We start from the raw sequence: 14,365 nt of genomic DNA on the forward strand, positions 1-14,365 counted from the left end.
ATTAGTCGAAACACAGAAAGAAATGAATCGGGCCAACAATTCAAAATATGACATTGTAGCCAGGCGCGAATTCAACTCTAACAATTGAATGATAAAAAAAAAAAATTATAGCAACAAAAATACATTTATTTGGGGACATAGAGAACATGATTCAGCACTGATAATAAATTGTTACTAAACTTATTTCGAACAGGCATACACGCAATCGATAGAGACACACCAGGACATTAAGCAAAACTTTGATTGGTCATAGTCATGGCATTACAGTCTTACAAAAAGATCGGATTTGTTTCCGTATGGATGTTAAAAATCGCACATTTTGACTATTCAGGTAATTAAGTAGGTTGGGAAGCACAGTCAAAGCATTTGCTCACCGTAAGTTGTTCTGCAATGAGTCAATTTCCAGTTTTCTATGTTGCAATATGTAGGACTTCTCATCGTCAGAGATGCTAGTTTCACAGCATGACATACGTGATTGATAGCATTTGACTTGCAACTTAGGCATAAACGGTATTTATATAAATTATACGCATGCAATATATTTAAACTTCCAAAAAGAGATGCTAGGGTAATCATATGCGAAATTCCTTCTAAGTCGTAATATTTGTTTTTGAAGTACAAGTATCTTATTTAGATTTGCATCCTTAGTATATCCCCAGACAAGGTGACAATAGAGAACATGCGAAAGAAATAATGAGTTATAGATAATTATTTTAACATGGGCTGGCGAAAAGAATTATGACGGTATAATATGCCAACAACCCGTGGCAATGTTACCAGATTATGATTTACATTGTCATCGCCAGTCATTCGTTCCGTAATTATAACACCGAATGTCTTAGAGCTTTAGTCATAACCTCTATGTTGATCGAATCCAACACGATACCAGCTACCCAGCTCCGGGAGAGTTTGATTTGCCTTATTTACTAGTTTAAGACAATAGTCACCTGTAAAAAATAGACTCGTATCGTCGGCGTAAATTATATATTTTATATTTTTATTTACGCTTACGATTTTGTTAACGTATAAATTATAAAAAAAAAAGAAAGGACTTAGAATGTTGCTTTGTGTAACTCCGCGTGCGATTGGTTTAATGTCTGAACATTAACCGTGGATATGAACGTACTGCTCACGATGGGCAATGTAAGGCGAAATTAGAGCTGACGCGTTTCCACGAAACCCATATATATTTTTTTTATCAGGTGGTTATGATTTAAATAATCAAAGGCTTTAGTGTAATCACTAAAGATACCTGTGTCATTCCTTTATCATCAAATTTTTGCCCAATGTATTATTTTTGCTCTAGGAGAGCAAGTTCTGTAGATCGACCCTTACAAAACCCATACCGCGACGGAGTGATTGTAATTTTTTTTGTCCGCAAACTGCGTCAATCGTGAAAGCACGCTTTTTTCGAAGCCCCCAGAAAGAAAAAAAAAAAAGAAGAAAAAACTGATAAAATTGAAATGGGCCTGTAATTTCCGATGTCGTACTTATCGCCCTTTTTATAAAGAATACTAGCAATCTGGCATTTTGTTTTTCTGCAACCGTCGTTCTTTTGTTGTTGTTTTTATCAGGGGATACGGCTGTCTTGCTCTCTTCTACGTTGTTGATTTGTTTCGCTGTTTATTTAATGTGCTCTACTTTTTCGGGTTGTTTCTTTAATATATATATATTTTTTTTTCCTGAAAACATGGCGCCGGCATTGTGCCTGGGGTCGAGAGCGTAGGCTCAGACTTCGTCAGTGTTTTCCTGTTGTTCTTCTTTCCTGCACCTTAGATTTCTGCGCGGTGCGGGTCTGTTTTTGATAGATCGGCGAAGGACTCTCCTAGAGAGCGCTGGAAATTCACTAAGCTCTTCAAGGTTCTTACAGAAAAAAGTAAAACATGTTCGTTGGCGCTAATTGCAGGAGGGGCAATAAGTGCAGAGGGTTCCCCCTCCGCGGAGAAATCCCGATGCTTTGAGCTGAAATAATACAGGGAGAAGGGGGGACTCTGGATCGGATCGGACACATGGGCCGCTAAATTCGTTTTTGGTCTTTTTCTTCCCTCATTACCCGGGTTGCAGATCCCGTTACTTGACGGCAGAGAAAACACGGAGGGAATTTAATTTTCTCGTTTTCTTTGCGTTCGCTGTTCTTCTTAGTTAGCGTTTAGGTACCGAAGGATCGATCGGTATTGTAGCGGAGTCCGCTTTTCACGCGGCCCTGATCGGTAATACCGGAAGTTTCACGATCCGTTTCCACAAGGGCGCAGCCATCTTGAATGTCGTCACTTTTGGTATGCGTGAGCGTCACTATAGACCGTTCCATTAGGGTGATAGCAGAGAGGGTAAAAAGAGAAAAAAAAATGCCCTCCCCCTCTCACCCGCATCTCGTCTGCTCCGCCGAGTGGGCAGTACCTAGCATCCGGCTGGCGTACAAACTCTGTTTAAAATCGCGTCATTTTGCAAATTTCAAGCGCAGATGCGCAGATTTTTGTATGCCAGTTATTGTGTAATACTATGCCAGATAAAAAGACTAACAGGGTCCAATTGCGTTGTTACCTGCGTGCAAATAAAACTTAAAAATAAGGAAAAGTGTGTCAGATTGGCCGGTCTCTCCGGCGAAAAGTAAATCCGGTTGCTGTACCTTTTTCACTATACAAAGTTCGTACTGGTGTAGGCCTTTAGCGACCATGAGTGGATGTCTGAAAAGAAAGAAATAAAAACGTGCTCTCCTGTCGCAATACACGCAGTAGTTGAGGGTAGTACTGCCGGCTGACTCAACTGCTATTTAAGTAACGGAAAAAAAGATATGCTACTTCATCATTTACCGAAATAGAACAACAGAGAGCTCCAGAGTGATTTTGGAGTAGCCACAACTATTCTAAGAACGTGAACCACTTCACAACGGCAGCGACGAGCGAGAGTTCGATGTTCGGTAGAGCCCGCCGATACAGCCCAAAGATGGAGAATGGCAACCTCCCGGTTTGTCGTCTGCTAGCGGAGTCGGGCGCGTGCCCTCTCTCTCGTTTTACCCCGCCGAACCTGCTGAATTTCCCGGATGTATGGAGAGGGCGCTGCTGTCGAACAAAATGGTGCCGCCCTGAGAGCGCTAGATGGAATGGTCTATAGACCATTTTACTGCAAGAGGGCGAGAGAGAAAAGGGGAAAGGGCTACCGGCGCTTTCCCCCTTTCTGATTGTGTAGAAAGAGTGAAAGTCCCGGATGAGAGGCTTCACCGGTGTTGGGTGTCTGCTTTGCGCGAACTTCGTTCGCGCTTTCTTTTCTGTTTTAAACTCGCAAACTTAATTAAAGCCAGAGGCTTCGATGGCAACAGTCGCCCGGTCATCGGGACACCACTGCTGGGTCATAGGGTGCACGAATAAAAACAGAAAGCATAGAATAATGTCCGAGGACATATGTAGCTTGCAAGGAATCCAGCAAGGCGAGAGCGGCTGCAATGTCTTTGAACTCCATCGCTTTCCACATGACTCCTGTCTCCGGGGGCAGTGGATTGCTTGCGTCCGTAACCCGAAAAGGCGTTTCCTCAACGCCATCCTCTCGACTTCGCTCGGAACATTTCGTGAATGGAGCGCGCACCGAACGCTGTGCCGCCGATGAACATGGGGTACGCTCGCAATGTGCGTGCGAGTTTTCTCATGATAACTGCTGTTTCAGCTTGTAAAATTTCGTAACTGAATTTATCTTAATAGTGATAATTTGTAGTGGTGACTGAATCGATTTTATCATCTACAACACTTAGTTAGAGGCTTTTATTTCCGCCGCCGGGTGAGGCTGGAAATTGTTGAAAACGTAGTTCTATTGATTTTTTTTTTTTGATTTTTTAATTGCGATCTCCTGCGCGATACCAGAGAGCCGGCAAAAGCGCTCCTTCGAGTGCCGCTGGTGGGTTGTCTCCGTTGACTAAGGCGCTTTGAGGCGCTTGATAGTCGCTGCAGGGAACGACTCGCGTGTTGCGATCTGCGTTTTCGAGCCCAGTGCGCATGTTTCTCTGTTTGAGTCATGGCATCCGCCAGTGTGGCGACGGGGGGAACAGCGGCAGCGAACGTGCCAGCGATAGAAATTGGAGGTGAGTACTCAAAATTTTGCATCAAATAGTAAAGTAATTCGTGGCTGCTTCGAGGCTTTCTGCGGTTCGATAAAAGTACATCTACAGCGTCTTCGTCGTTCATTCACAAGGAAATATAAGAACAGGGACACGAAGATAAAAACAGCACAGCAAGACGATATGTAGCAGCTCCGGGCGTATACAAAGTTAATTGAGGTTCCCGTTTCGTGTATCACTTGCTGATTACAACTAAAAGCGGCTACGTTTAAATAGGCCCATTGCTGGCAAAAATGATAAATGGTTCATCATTTCCAGTCATTCGGAAAGCAATGGAGCTTAAAAACATTCCAGCCGTACTTGCCTTGCCGGATTCCATGCAAGCTACATAGGTCCTCGGACAGTATTCGACGCTTTCTGTCGTTATTTGTGCACCCTATCACCCAGCAATGGTGTCCCGATGACCGGGGGACTGTCGCCATCAAAGACCATGGCTTTAATTAAGTTTGGGAGTTTGAAACGTAGAAGAAAGCGCGAACGAAGTTGGGGCACTGCAGACGCCCAACACCGGCCAAGCCTCTCATCCGGGACTTCCACTCTTTCTACACAATCAGAAAGGAGGAAAGCGGTGGTAGCCCTTTCCCCTTTTCTCTCTCGCTCTCAAAATGGCGCTACCCACGATAAAACGGTCTATAGTTAGCGACAGGTTAAGAGTAAACTAATTCCACCCCTTTCCACTTTAGCAAAGCAAGCGCTGGAGAGGAGGCGACCTCGTCTCCACTGTAGCCAATGCTACTAAAACGAGCTCGAGGTCGCTGCTTTCAAGCGTTCTTCGGCAGAACGGACACTCGCGCTAGAAATGCACGTCTCAAAACCAGGAACGGGAGCTAGCACGCGCTTGTAGCTTTAGCTGCTGGCTCAGCTTAAAGGGACCATGAAATGACCTTTTTACTTTTGCCATGTAACTTTTACATAAAACCTTCAATGTTCACTGAACGCCGAACAGGCATGCGTTTTCGTTTCGGTTTATTAACCTCTACACGGAAATTATTGAAATATCGAGTTTTTGTTCTTCTCCAAATGACCGCAAAACAAGCCGCGGCGTAATTTTGACGGTCGTGACGTACCCTGGCACCGGAACCGGAATTTCTCTCGACAGTAGAAGAATGGGAGCATTAGCGACGAGCTAACGGTGTGCCGGTAGGTTTTACCGCAGGGCTTTCCTGCGCTGATGGCGCCGACGCCACCGACATATTTTCTGAATCGGGGCCTCTTATGACCACGATAGCCATGGACACATCGCAGCTGAGCGAGATTCAATTACATATGTTGCGCTACAGCGACAGCTAGGGACGGGTCCCATACGCCGGTACGTTCGTTGGAAAGTGCGGCGCCTCTTCCGACGAAGGCTCCAGATCCTCGTCGGAATCGGACGACAAGGAGTGCCAACTCCAATGTACGGAATGTTGTGAGCATGCACGGATGACCTTAGACCTGGGGTCCCTCAAACCGATAAGTCTGCACCAAGTGGTTCGACGTGGTTCCTCGCGTGGCAAGCGATGAAACTTGTGAGATTCTCTTTAGAGGGGTCGCTCTACTGATAATCGCCGCCCGATCGGTATGCGTTTCGCTCGTCACCCAGGGAGTGACATAACAACGAGAAGACAGTAAATGGGTTTACTGTGCCTCCCGGTTGTCCGTCGTCGAGAGCCGGCAGTCCGGGTCCGCTGACCCTTGTTGTCGCCCGTCGTTCAGAGCTCACAGTCGGAATCCGTGTCCAGGCCTGCGGATCGCCCTTCCCACGCCATCGCTGCGTATAGGCTGGCCTTCCCGGGCTATCACTGCCCGAGTCTCGCTGCGGAACTACCCCGGGATCGTCATAGCCCAGGTCGGTATGGTCAGAGCTCGCCGTTTGCACCGGCCTGGACTTCGAACCTCGCTGGTGGACCGCTCCGGGGTTCGCCATGGGCCAGGCCAGGCAGCCCAGCTCCGTCGTTCCTGACCAGCTCCAGCCTCGCTCAGCACGCACTGTCTCGCGCCAGCTCGTAGCTTCTCCGCCGACCGCCTGTCACGTGCCTCTGCCTCGTCTTCTTTCACCCTTGGCTCCCACAAACTGCCATCGTTCCTTTTTAAGCTCTGAACTACACAAACTGCCGCCTGCACGACGGTCGCTTTTCCGCCGCCGTCAGCCGTTTCCGCGGTATGTCTAAAAAGAAGTGGACGCGCTACCACTCACTGGCGTACCAAAAACTTAACAGAGATTTTTTTTTTTTTTTTTTTTGGGGGGGGGGGGGGGGGGGCTCAAGCTTTATTAACTTTAATTTTGTCAGGATAGGCTCGCAGGGCAGAGTGGGTGAAAAAAAAAAAGAAACAGAAAGGAAAAGATGCAGTACGCCGTCTTGGGCGATCACGACTTTACAACACGACTTTACCGATAGTACAAACCTCGCCACACGCCTTTTCTGCGATTGCAAAAGTCGATGTAATATTACCAGAGATATAGCAAGATAGGAATATGATTTCGTGATCACATAGAGATTGCGAGCGTTGAGGGATGCTAACACTAATCACTTTTCTCGGGTGATGAAAACTTGTCAAAATTGGCCTCCTTCATTTACGCCTTTAAATACAGTTGGCGCCAGTAATACCTTGAACTTCAGCACACGCATGAAATGCGCAAAAAAAAGAAATTTGGGCGTTGTTCGAGGACACAAATGCTAAGAAAGCACCACCGTATGGTCGAAGTAAACAAAAACGACGGCACGAGAGTTTCCGTTGTCTTGAGGATGCCGCCACAACATCGCCGCACGAGTAGATGGATCTTCCGTTCCAGGACGTGCTCGGTTCTCATCGCGACGCACGACGAAAATTCGGTCCAGGATAGCGCTCTACGCGGAACAATGAGCTTCCACCACGCCGACCACGTCAACGGCCACCACCGACGCCATGTTTTTTTGCAGAAAGCAGGAACAGCGCAGGCGCAGTCTTATCTTTCTCTTGCTTCGTTTACCTCACGAAATGTGGCGCATAGCTCCGAGCATTATAAAATTCGGCAATTTCCGTTCCATCGCTAATTCTTCAACAAAATATGGATCTGAATATTATTTAACAAAACTTTTAGAAAACATTCGCCGGCTATTTATTGTTTATTATCGCGGTGCTGGTGAAGTAGACTCTTGCCCAATAGGCGCCGTGGATTTGGCTGACGCGTATTGTCACCGCGGATGCATCGCAGTGAAAAGGCAGAGGGCTTTCGAAGGAAAGAAGGTATAAAAGAGTCCGCTTTTGTTTTAAAAGTTCGATGGCGAAAAAAATATTTGTATCAATTTTTGGGTTTTTGTTTTCTTTGCGCGCCTTTTACGACATGCGGTGGATGACATTCGATTTCAAAATTGTTTCATGATCTCTTTAAGAGTGAACAGAGTATACCGCAGATTTTGGCGCACAATAATTCGTCTTTGTGCGGCGGTGGCGTCGGATGAAGATAGGGGGAAATCTCCCCTTCCTCCTGCCAGGCGTATGAGACTTTTCTATAGACGCTTTGCAGCAGCTGTGCATGGGCGCCGCCATAACTGACCTTCAGTTTTTGTTTCCTCTTATTTCGTTTATTGCACTTCATGATTACCATAGCAGGCCAGGTTATTGCCACATTATATTCAATTGGGTCCTTTTCTAAAGCATCGGCCTTTGTAGAGGATCGGCAACTACCGTTTCAGTTGCTCGGCATCTCGGTTAGAAAAGAGAAGGTCATCAATGGCGGCTGTAATTTGGCGCGTTTGTAAAGCGTCTATAGTAAGTTCTCAAGAAGGAAGGGCGAGGGAAAGGAAGGCTGGGGAGGAAGAAGCAGACGGAACGCTGGAGAGGGGGAAACCTCCTCCTCCTCTCTCCAGCGTTCCGTCTGCTTCCTCCTACCCGGCCTTCCTTTCCCTCGCTTTGCCTTCTTGAGGTGCAAGGGACTTTAGTAAACAATTTGAGGGAAGTCCCCTCACCCCTCATGTCGGCCCCCTCCTCCCCCGAAAACTTCTACGGCCTTTCGAGTCTAAGAGGTATTGGTTACGCAGAACGAGCATGCTGAGAGGGTAGGAAAGAATAGTTCTAAACTTGTGAAGGAGACAGATGTGAGAGAGGAGAAGGGAAGGGAGGGGAGGGGGGAATTAACCAGATTTCGACTAATAATATAATGCTCTCTTTTCTATCGTTCCTTTAAATGATGGCGCCGGAAATGTAGCTGCGCAAGTGGCTTTGGTATCTTAATTTTGAGGGTTTTAAAGAGCAACTCCGGTACATTTTCTTGAGTTTAGGGTTACGACGGTTTTAGTAAGGAAGTGTATCTGAATTAGGACGTGCCCATTTTTTTTCTCGATGCCTTGCGTAGTTGTTTAGCTATCCTATCTCAAAGTTTTGTTTCCGGGGTCTACAATGGAACCGAAACTACCTGCTCGAGCATGATGACAAGCCTCGTGATCAGCTGCATGACCATCGTGTGTCGCAAAGTTGGAATTGCGGTACCGCAAAACGTAGGACTGGCCTAGTGGAAAGAGCAGTTCCAATGAGTCAGGTAAGGTGCTACGGCTGTTTTACTTTTGCGTTGCAGATATCAAACATCTATTGCAAGAATTAATACACAGTCATAAAGTTGCTGGCCGAAATGCGGGTTTGCCACGATGAACGCAGGCTCATATCGAGCCCCCACTTATTTTCCGAAAACTACAATATTGGTGGTGGGCAGTGCTCGTCACAGAAGCGTTCTGGAAGCTCATCGTAAGCTCGCACTGAGCAGGAACGCACTAATCTATTGCCGTCAGTAAATGCCACCTTCGGCATCTCGACTCGCTTGAGCGAGCAGGGAGTAAATAATCTCCGTGCGCGGTTGCCGAAGAGCACTTACAAACAATGGCCGCTAAGACAAAACATAAGCAAAAATCGTCCGTTGCGACGGCTGAAAACGCAGCAGAAAAACACGGGGAAAGCAGTGGTGGTAGTGCTATAGGAAAAGCTTTGGTCACACCTGTGTATGCTTGCCTGATTGCTGGCCGCTGCCTCTTGTTTGCAAACTCTGAAGACCTTCAAGTCGGTGATCACCTCTTCATGGCCGCCCTTCTTGAGCATACCTCGGTGATTCCTACTAGCTTCTCATCACTGCACTGTTCACGTCCCGATTCCACCAGGCTTAGCATCTTCGTCTCTGTCGGGGCCGTGTACAGATATGTTCCTTCAAGGTTCTTCACACTGCCTCTGCCACGTGCTTGTATCTCTTCAAAAGGCAGCTTGACTCTTCCAGAGTTTCTGCAACTCTATCTCCTTTTCTGTCGGAAGTCTGGCCAGGCGTGCCTGGTTCCACTTTCCTATCTGGTCTTCGCTTGTCACGAAGTTCAGCCTCAGGTGGTTATGGTTACTTCCCTGGTTTTTCAGACCATCTTCATCGACTTTAATGGTTGTCAGCCTGTCGTATGTGCTTTTCGACATCGGTCAGTAATCGATGCTGGAGCATCGGTCTCTTGCTGCCCAAGTGATGGCCCCATCGCACCTCTCTAGGTTTTCGACCTTAAGACCGTTCCGTTCTGCAAGAGCCATTAGTCGCCTGCAATTGGCATATGTCCTTCTCTTGAGCTCTTATAAGCTACCATTGGGGTCTCCAAGTGTGATTATATTCCGCTGTCCTTGTAGATCTTGTGTATCCTTGTTTAGGTACTAGCATATGTCCTGGTTTGTTTTGTCCTGAACCCCCGTCCACGGGTCCAGAATGCCCACGGACACTTGTTTCCCAAAGAGCTTGCCCAGCATCCAGATGTGTTCTTTACATTCACGCTCTTTCTGGTCCACTGCTGTGAATTGGTCCAAAGACACCGAACACCCCCTCCCCGCCTGCCCTCCACTGTTCTGTTGCATCCTCCCCACAGAAACTCTAGGTCTTGCGGTGGTACTTTTTCCTTTCTTAGATAGGTTTCGACCACTGCAAGGAGACCAATACGGAAACAGACATGCTTTATGTGAAACGCTGTTCGAGATGGCAATACATGGAACACCCTTTCACATAACATTCTTGTCACTGTATATGGAACAGCTTTCCAGATTTCAATATGTGGGACGCTGTTTTACGCACTACCTTCGCAATTTGTCTGAAACACTGTTCTGCGTAAACTAAGAGGTGTATGGACCACAGTTTTTCCTAGTTAAGCAGAACTTTTTTTGCAAACAAAGTTCCAGTTACTTACTGGAACCTACCTGGAACGAGATTAGGAGCATATCCCCTCTCTAGTTGCTTCATCAGGCCTTTCTGCAGGCCTTCCAGTTGCTCTGTCTTGCCCCCTCTTCTTTCTGTGGATTTGGGCTTCCTTGGAAATCTGGCGCTCATTCTTTCCATCACAAACTCTGCTGCCTCGTTCGAGCACTGCGAGCCTTCCACCCACTGCGGTCTCTTCTACATCCCAGTTACTCGGATAAAGTCGACCTGTGGGCCCATCTCCCTGCAGAGCATCCTCAAGCCTTGGTTGGGCTCTGTCACCCGCCGTAGCGTCTCCTTTTCTTTGCCATGGATTATAGGTCCTGCGCAAATAGCAGTGCCACTGTGACCTCTGCAGCAGCTCCTCCAGTTTGATCCTGGCCGTCTCAGTTGTCTCGGCCGCCGCCTGACCGCTTACGACATCCTCCATGCCGGTGTAAATGATCACGAGCGCTCTTGTGTCGACGTCAAGCTCGATCAAGTCCCTCCCCTTCCCCAAGGTTGTCGTCGAGTGGAACCAGGTTCTCATTCTAGTGTCCCTCACATTCTCCTTCAGCAATGGTTCCGATTGTTCCTCGTTGGCGTCGCCCAGCAGGTAGGCAATATTAGGGGCGAAGCTCCTTAGGGTCTAGCCTTGTCCGGCGTCCTTACTCACATCGATTGCCATCCCATCTGTCTTCTTTAAAAAAAATGTTCGCGCAGTCGACAGGATTCGAACCTGTGCGGGGAGGCCCCAATGGATTTCTAGTCCATCGCCTTAACCACTCGGCCACGACTGCGGGACGAGTAGGGGGCTCTGAGATGTGGTAGTAACTCAAGAGCTGGGGATGTCATGGATGAAACGTTGCATGTAGCCGCTCAACGTCTATACAGGAGAGGGCGCTGCGGTCAAATGCATATGTAATCGCGTTAAACTTTGCATCCATTGGCTCAACGTTCATAGAAGAAAGGGCGCTGCGGTCAAATGCTCAACTGCGTATATAACCACGATCCATACCACACATTCTCTTTCTGACATGGACCGTTGACTTAAGCGGTGGAGATGTGTTCCCACGGCTCCTAGTGGATCCAAGCTGATCCGCCAGAAGAACCACTGGCTCTGCATTTCAGCGACCATACAGCAATAATAATGAAGTCGAAACGCAACCCGGAACTCAGCACTACCTATGAGCAATAAAAAAAAATCAGCACCATCAGCACTACCTATGAACAATAAAATCAGTGTCATCAGCACCACCAGAGCTTCGCCCCAATCAACATCATTCACGTGCACGTGGAGATGCGGTCATTTTTTTTTTCCCTTGTCTCAGGCTTGCCCCTCCCCCCTGTCTCGGCTTTCGATCCGTCCTCGGCGGTGCAGATCTCTCTTCCTTCCAGGCTGCGAGTTCCATTGTCTCCCTTGTCCGCTGTCCCCAGGGGTTCATTCTGGTTCCGGTCGTTCCCTCGACGTGTCGGGGACGCCGCCGTTTTCTTCTATCTATTCCCGTCTGCCGTCTGGCTCCGCTCGTCCTTTGCATGTTCTGTATCCGGGTTCGGACCCTTTCTTTCCTCTCCTGTCGCTCACTGTAGTTCCGCCACTGTTATGACGAGCTCCGCTTATCTGGCTGTTGCCCCCTTGCTTATTCCGGTGTCCTCACCGCGCTCTCCTCTTCGAGGCGCGCCTTAAGGCACTCCTCTCGCTCTCGCCATTCTGTCTGCGATCCTGCCAAGGCGTTCTCCGTCATATCCTGCATAACCTCATTCTTGATGCACAAAGCGAATCTGTAGTGGCTTGCTCCGGCCTCGTAGAGCGTTTCGAACGGCGGCACCTCCAGATCCACACAACGGTCACATGTCTCGCACGTCATCTGCCCGCCTACGCCGCTCTTGGTAGCCTGCTTTTTTGGTTTCATGACTGGGATTACCTCTCTGCGTTCAATATCAAACACTGTGATTTGACCAAAATAACATTAATCCAGCACACTTAGATTAAAACCACATTTAATTCACCCGGCGACCGTTTGCAAGCCTCTTCGAAACTGTCTATCGTATTAGGGCACAAGGTTGCTTCACAAACAACGAACCCGCCGAATGCCGGCTGAGAAGCTGGTGGTAGCATTTTTTAATATCGGTTGAGGGTGGATCGCGGTTTTCATTACCGTAATATTTTGACAGTGCTCGTTGTTAGTCTCCGACAATCGATATCACTAATGTGGTTCGACTTTTGACCGGAGTTATCCTTTAATTTATGCCGAAGAAGACGGGCAAACATTGTAAATCTCTAAGGAATGTCTCGGGCACTCGCCAGTTGTACCGCAAAGGCTTTCTGTGTGGGTTGAAACTGAGGGTGAGGAGGCGATGAGAAGGGACGCCAAAGAGCTGTGCTGTGGCTAGAAGGATTAGTGGGCAGACAGAAAGCTGGCTGCTTTGATCTCTACTCACTGTTCGAACTCGTTCGACAAAAGCAGCTTTGTGTCTTCCCACTCTCGTCTATTCTAGTCAGAGCTGGGCTCTCTGGCATCCCCGGTTGATATCGTCTGCTCCCTTTTTTTTTTTTTTTTTCAATTTCTCCCCGTATACGCCAATAGCTGTAAGAATCCATCGAGTCGTATAGGGATGTGAGAGCCGAGGCCTCTTTCTTTTTAGAAATCCATATAAACGTAAATCAAGAGTCCCGGTCTTCTCCGCCCGAGAAGGCGGCCAAAGGGTTGAGCAACAAACCGAGGGGGAAAGGAGGAGACAGAGGGCACCCGACGACTCTGCGAGGCGCATGAGGAACAGCGAGGGAGCCCCATGAAATATGGCATCCGAAATGAGTCCGAGGAAGGAGGGCAAGGGGGCCTTTCTATCCGTGGAGAGGATGCGAGCGAGGCTCTCCGTTCCCCTCGAAACGGACAGGACGACGCGCTCGCCGGTACAGTTAACCGCCCCCCTTTCATCAGCGGAGCCCGCTCTCTGCGCGTGGGTGTCGGGCCAGACCGAGATCACGCGGCCAAAGATGGACGTAGAACTGGTGCAACGCGCTCGGAGCTTCCACCGCACGCTCAGCTTAGGAGTCCGAGGTCGTTGGCCAGGCTATCTTTTGCCCCGTGACCGCGCTCCCGCTCCATACCCGCGCGCAGAGAGCGGGGTCAGCTGCAGAAAGGGAAGAGGTTCATTGGTCCGCTCAGGGCCCAGCTCCCGCCGCGTTGTCAGGGGTGAGCAAAGTGTACGAAGGCAACGAAAGGAGGGGGGTTCACATCCCTTGGAGGGAAAGGGATGAAAGACAGAGGGCGCGACGGAGCCAATGATCTCTGGGCTGGAGATGAAACGCTTTCCATGTTGCGCTTCGCATTCCAAGTGGTGACCCGCTGCTCGAGCCGTGGGCGGCCCAGTTTTCTCGCCGGGCCGATTGCTTTCACTTCGCCGGTCGCCGAGCTGACAGTGCGGCGGAAGCTATGCGCTTGCCGGACCGATCAGTCGGCTGCCTTTCACCGCGTAACCGCACTCTCTCAACGCCTCAAAGAGCACGTAGCTTCCGTAGCAGTGTGGGGACAAAAAGGAGACGGCTTGTCACAAGTTTGTGTTTTACTAAAAGGACGGGTGACCAGGCGATTGGTCCACGCCCTGGGTCACTCAACTTGTCCAACGCAAATACTCTTTGTGTTATCACATCAGGGTCGCTAAACTCGTCAAGCACAACTTTGTGCCCGAAGTTTGCGGAACGCGCTAATTGGACTCTCGCGACGCTGACGTCGCGCCGAGCGAGGTGTCGATCATTCGAACGCTCATTTCTTTGAGAGAGGCAGAATGTAGCAAACTTCATCGGGACGCGCGTGCGGCGCGTGAGGGGCGCGAGGAGCCCGCTGATTGAACGGCTTCGCCGATGATGTAGCGCCCCCTTTGTCCCTACATCCCTACGCCAAGCTAAAATTAATGCTTTGCAGATTGTCCCTAGGCGACCTGCTGACGTTAAAAATCCCTCCGAAGTTTGTGTAAAAAAGAAACCTCGTTTGTCGAAGTTGTCGCTGACGTCAAAGTGACGTTTCCGAACTTTGCGAGAGCCGTGGTTTGAGCTCGAGATCTTCGCTTCGGATCGAGGCGAAGTTAAACTTTGTCAACATGGCGGTGCCGTACGC

General features: G+C 48.8%; 1 protein-coding gene and 1 non-coding gene across 3 annotated transcripts in view; one reads left to right on the plus strand and one right to left on the minus strand.

Moving 5' to 3' along the window:
* The window catches only part of LOC8040054, a 921,389-nt gene that overhangs the window by 599,893 nt on the left and 307,131 nt on the right, over positions 1 to 14,365 (plus strand). The window lies entirely within an intron of this gene.
* On the minus strand, positions 10,966 to 11,047 carry Trnas-aga. The gene has a single exon. It is a non-coding gene; the product is annotated as a tRNA-Ser (tRNA).

This window comes from Ixodes scapularis, unplaced genomic scaffold (assembly GCF_016920785.2).
Source record: "Ixodes scapularis isolate PalLabHiFi unplaced genomic scaffold, ASM1692078v2 PGA_scaffold13__105_contigs__length_92229423, whole genome shotgun sequence".
Taxonomy (NCBI): domain Eukaryota; kingdom Metazoa; phylum Arthropoda; class Arachnida; order Ixodida; family Ixodidae; genus Ixodes; species Ixodes scapularis.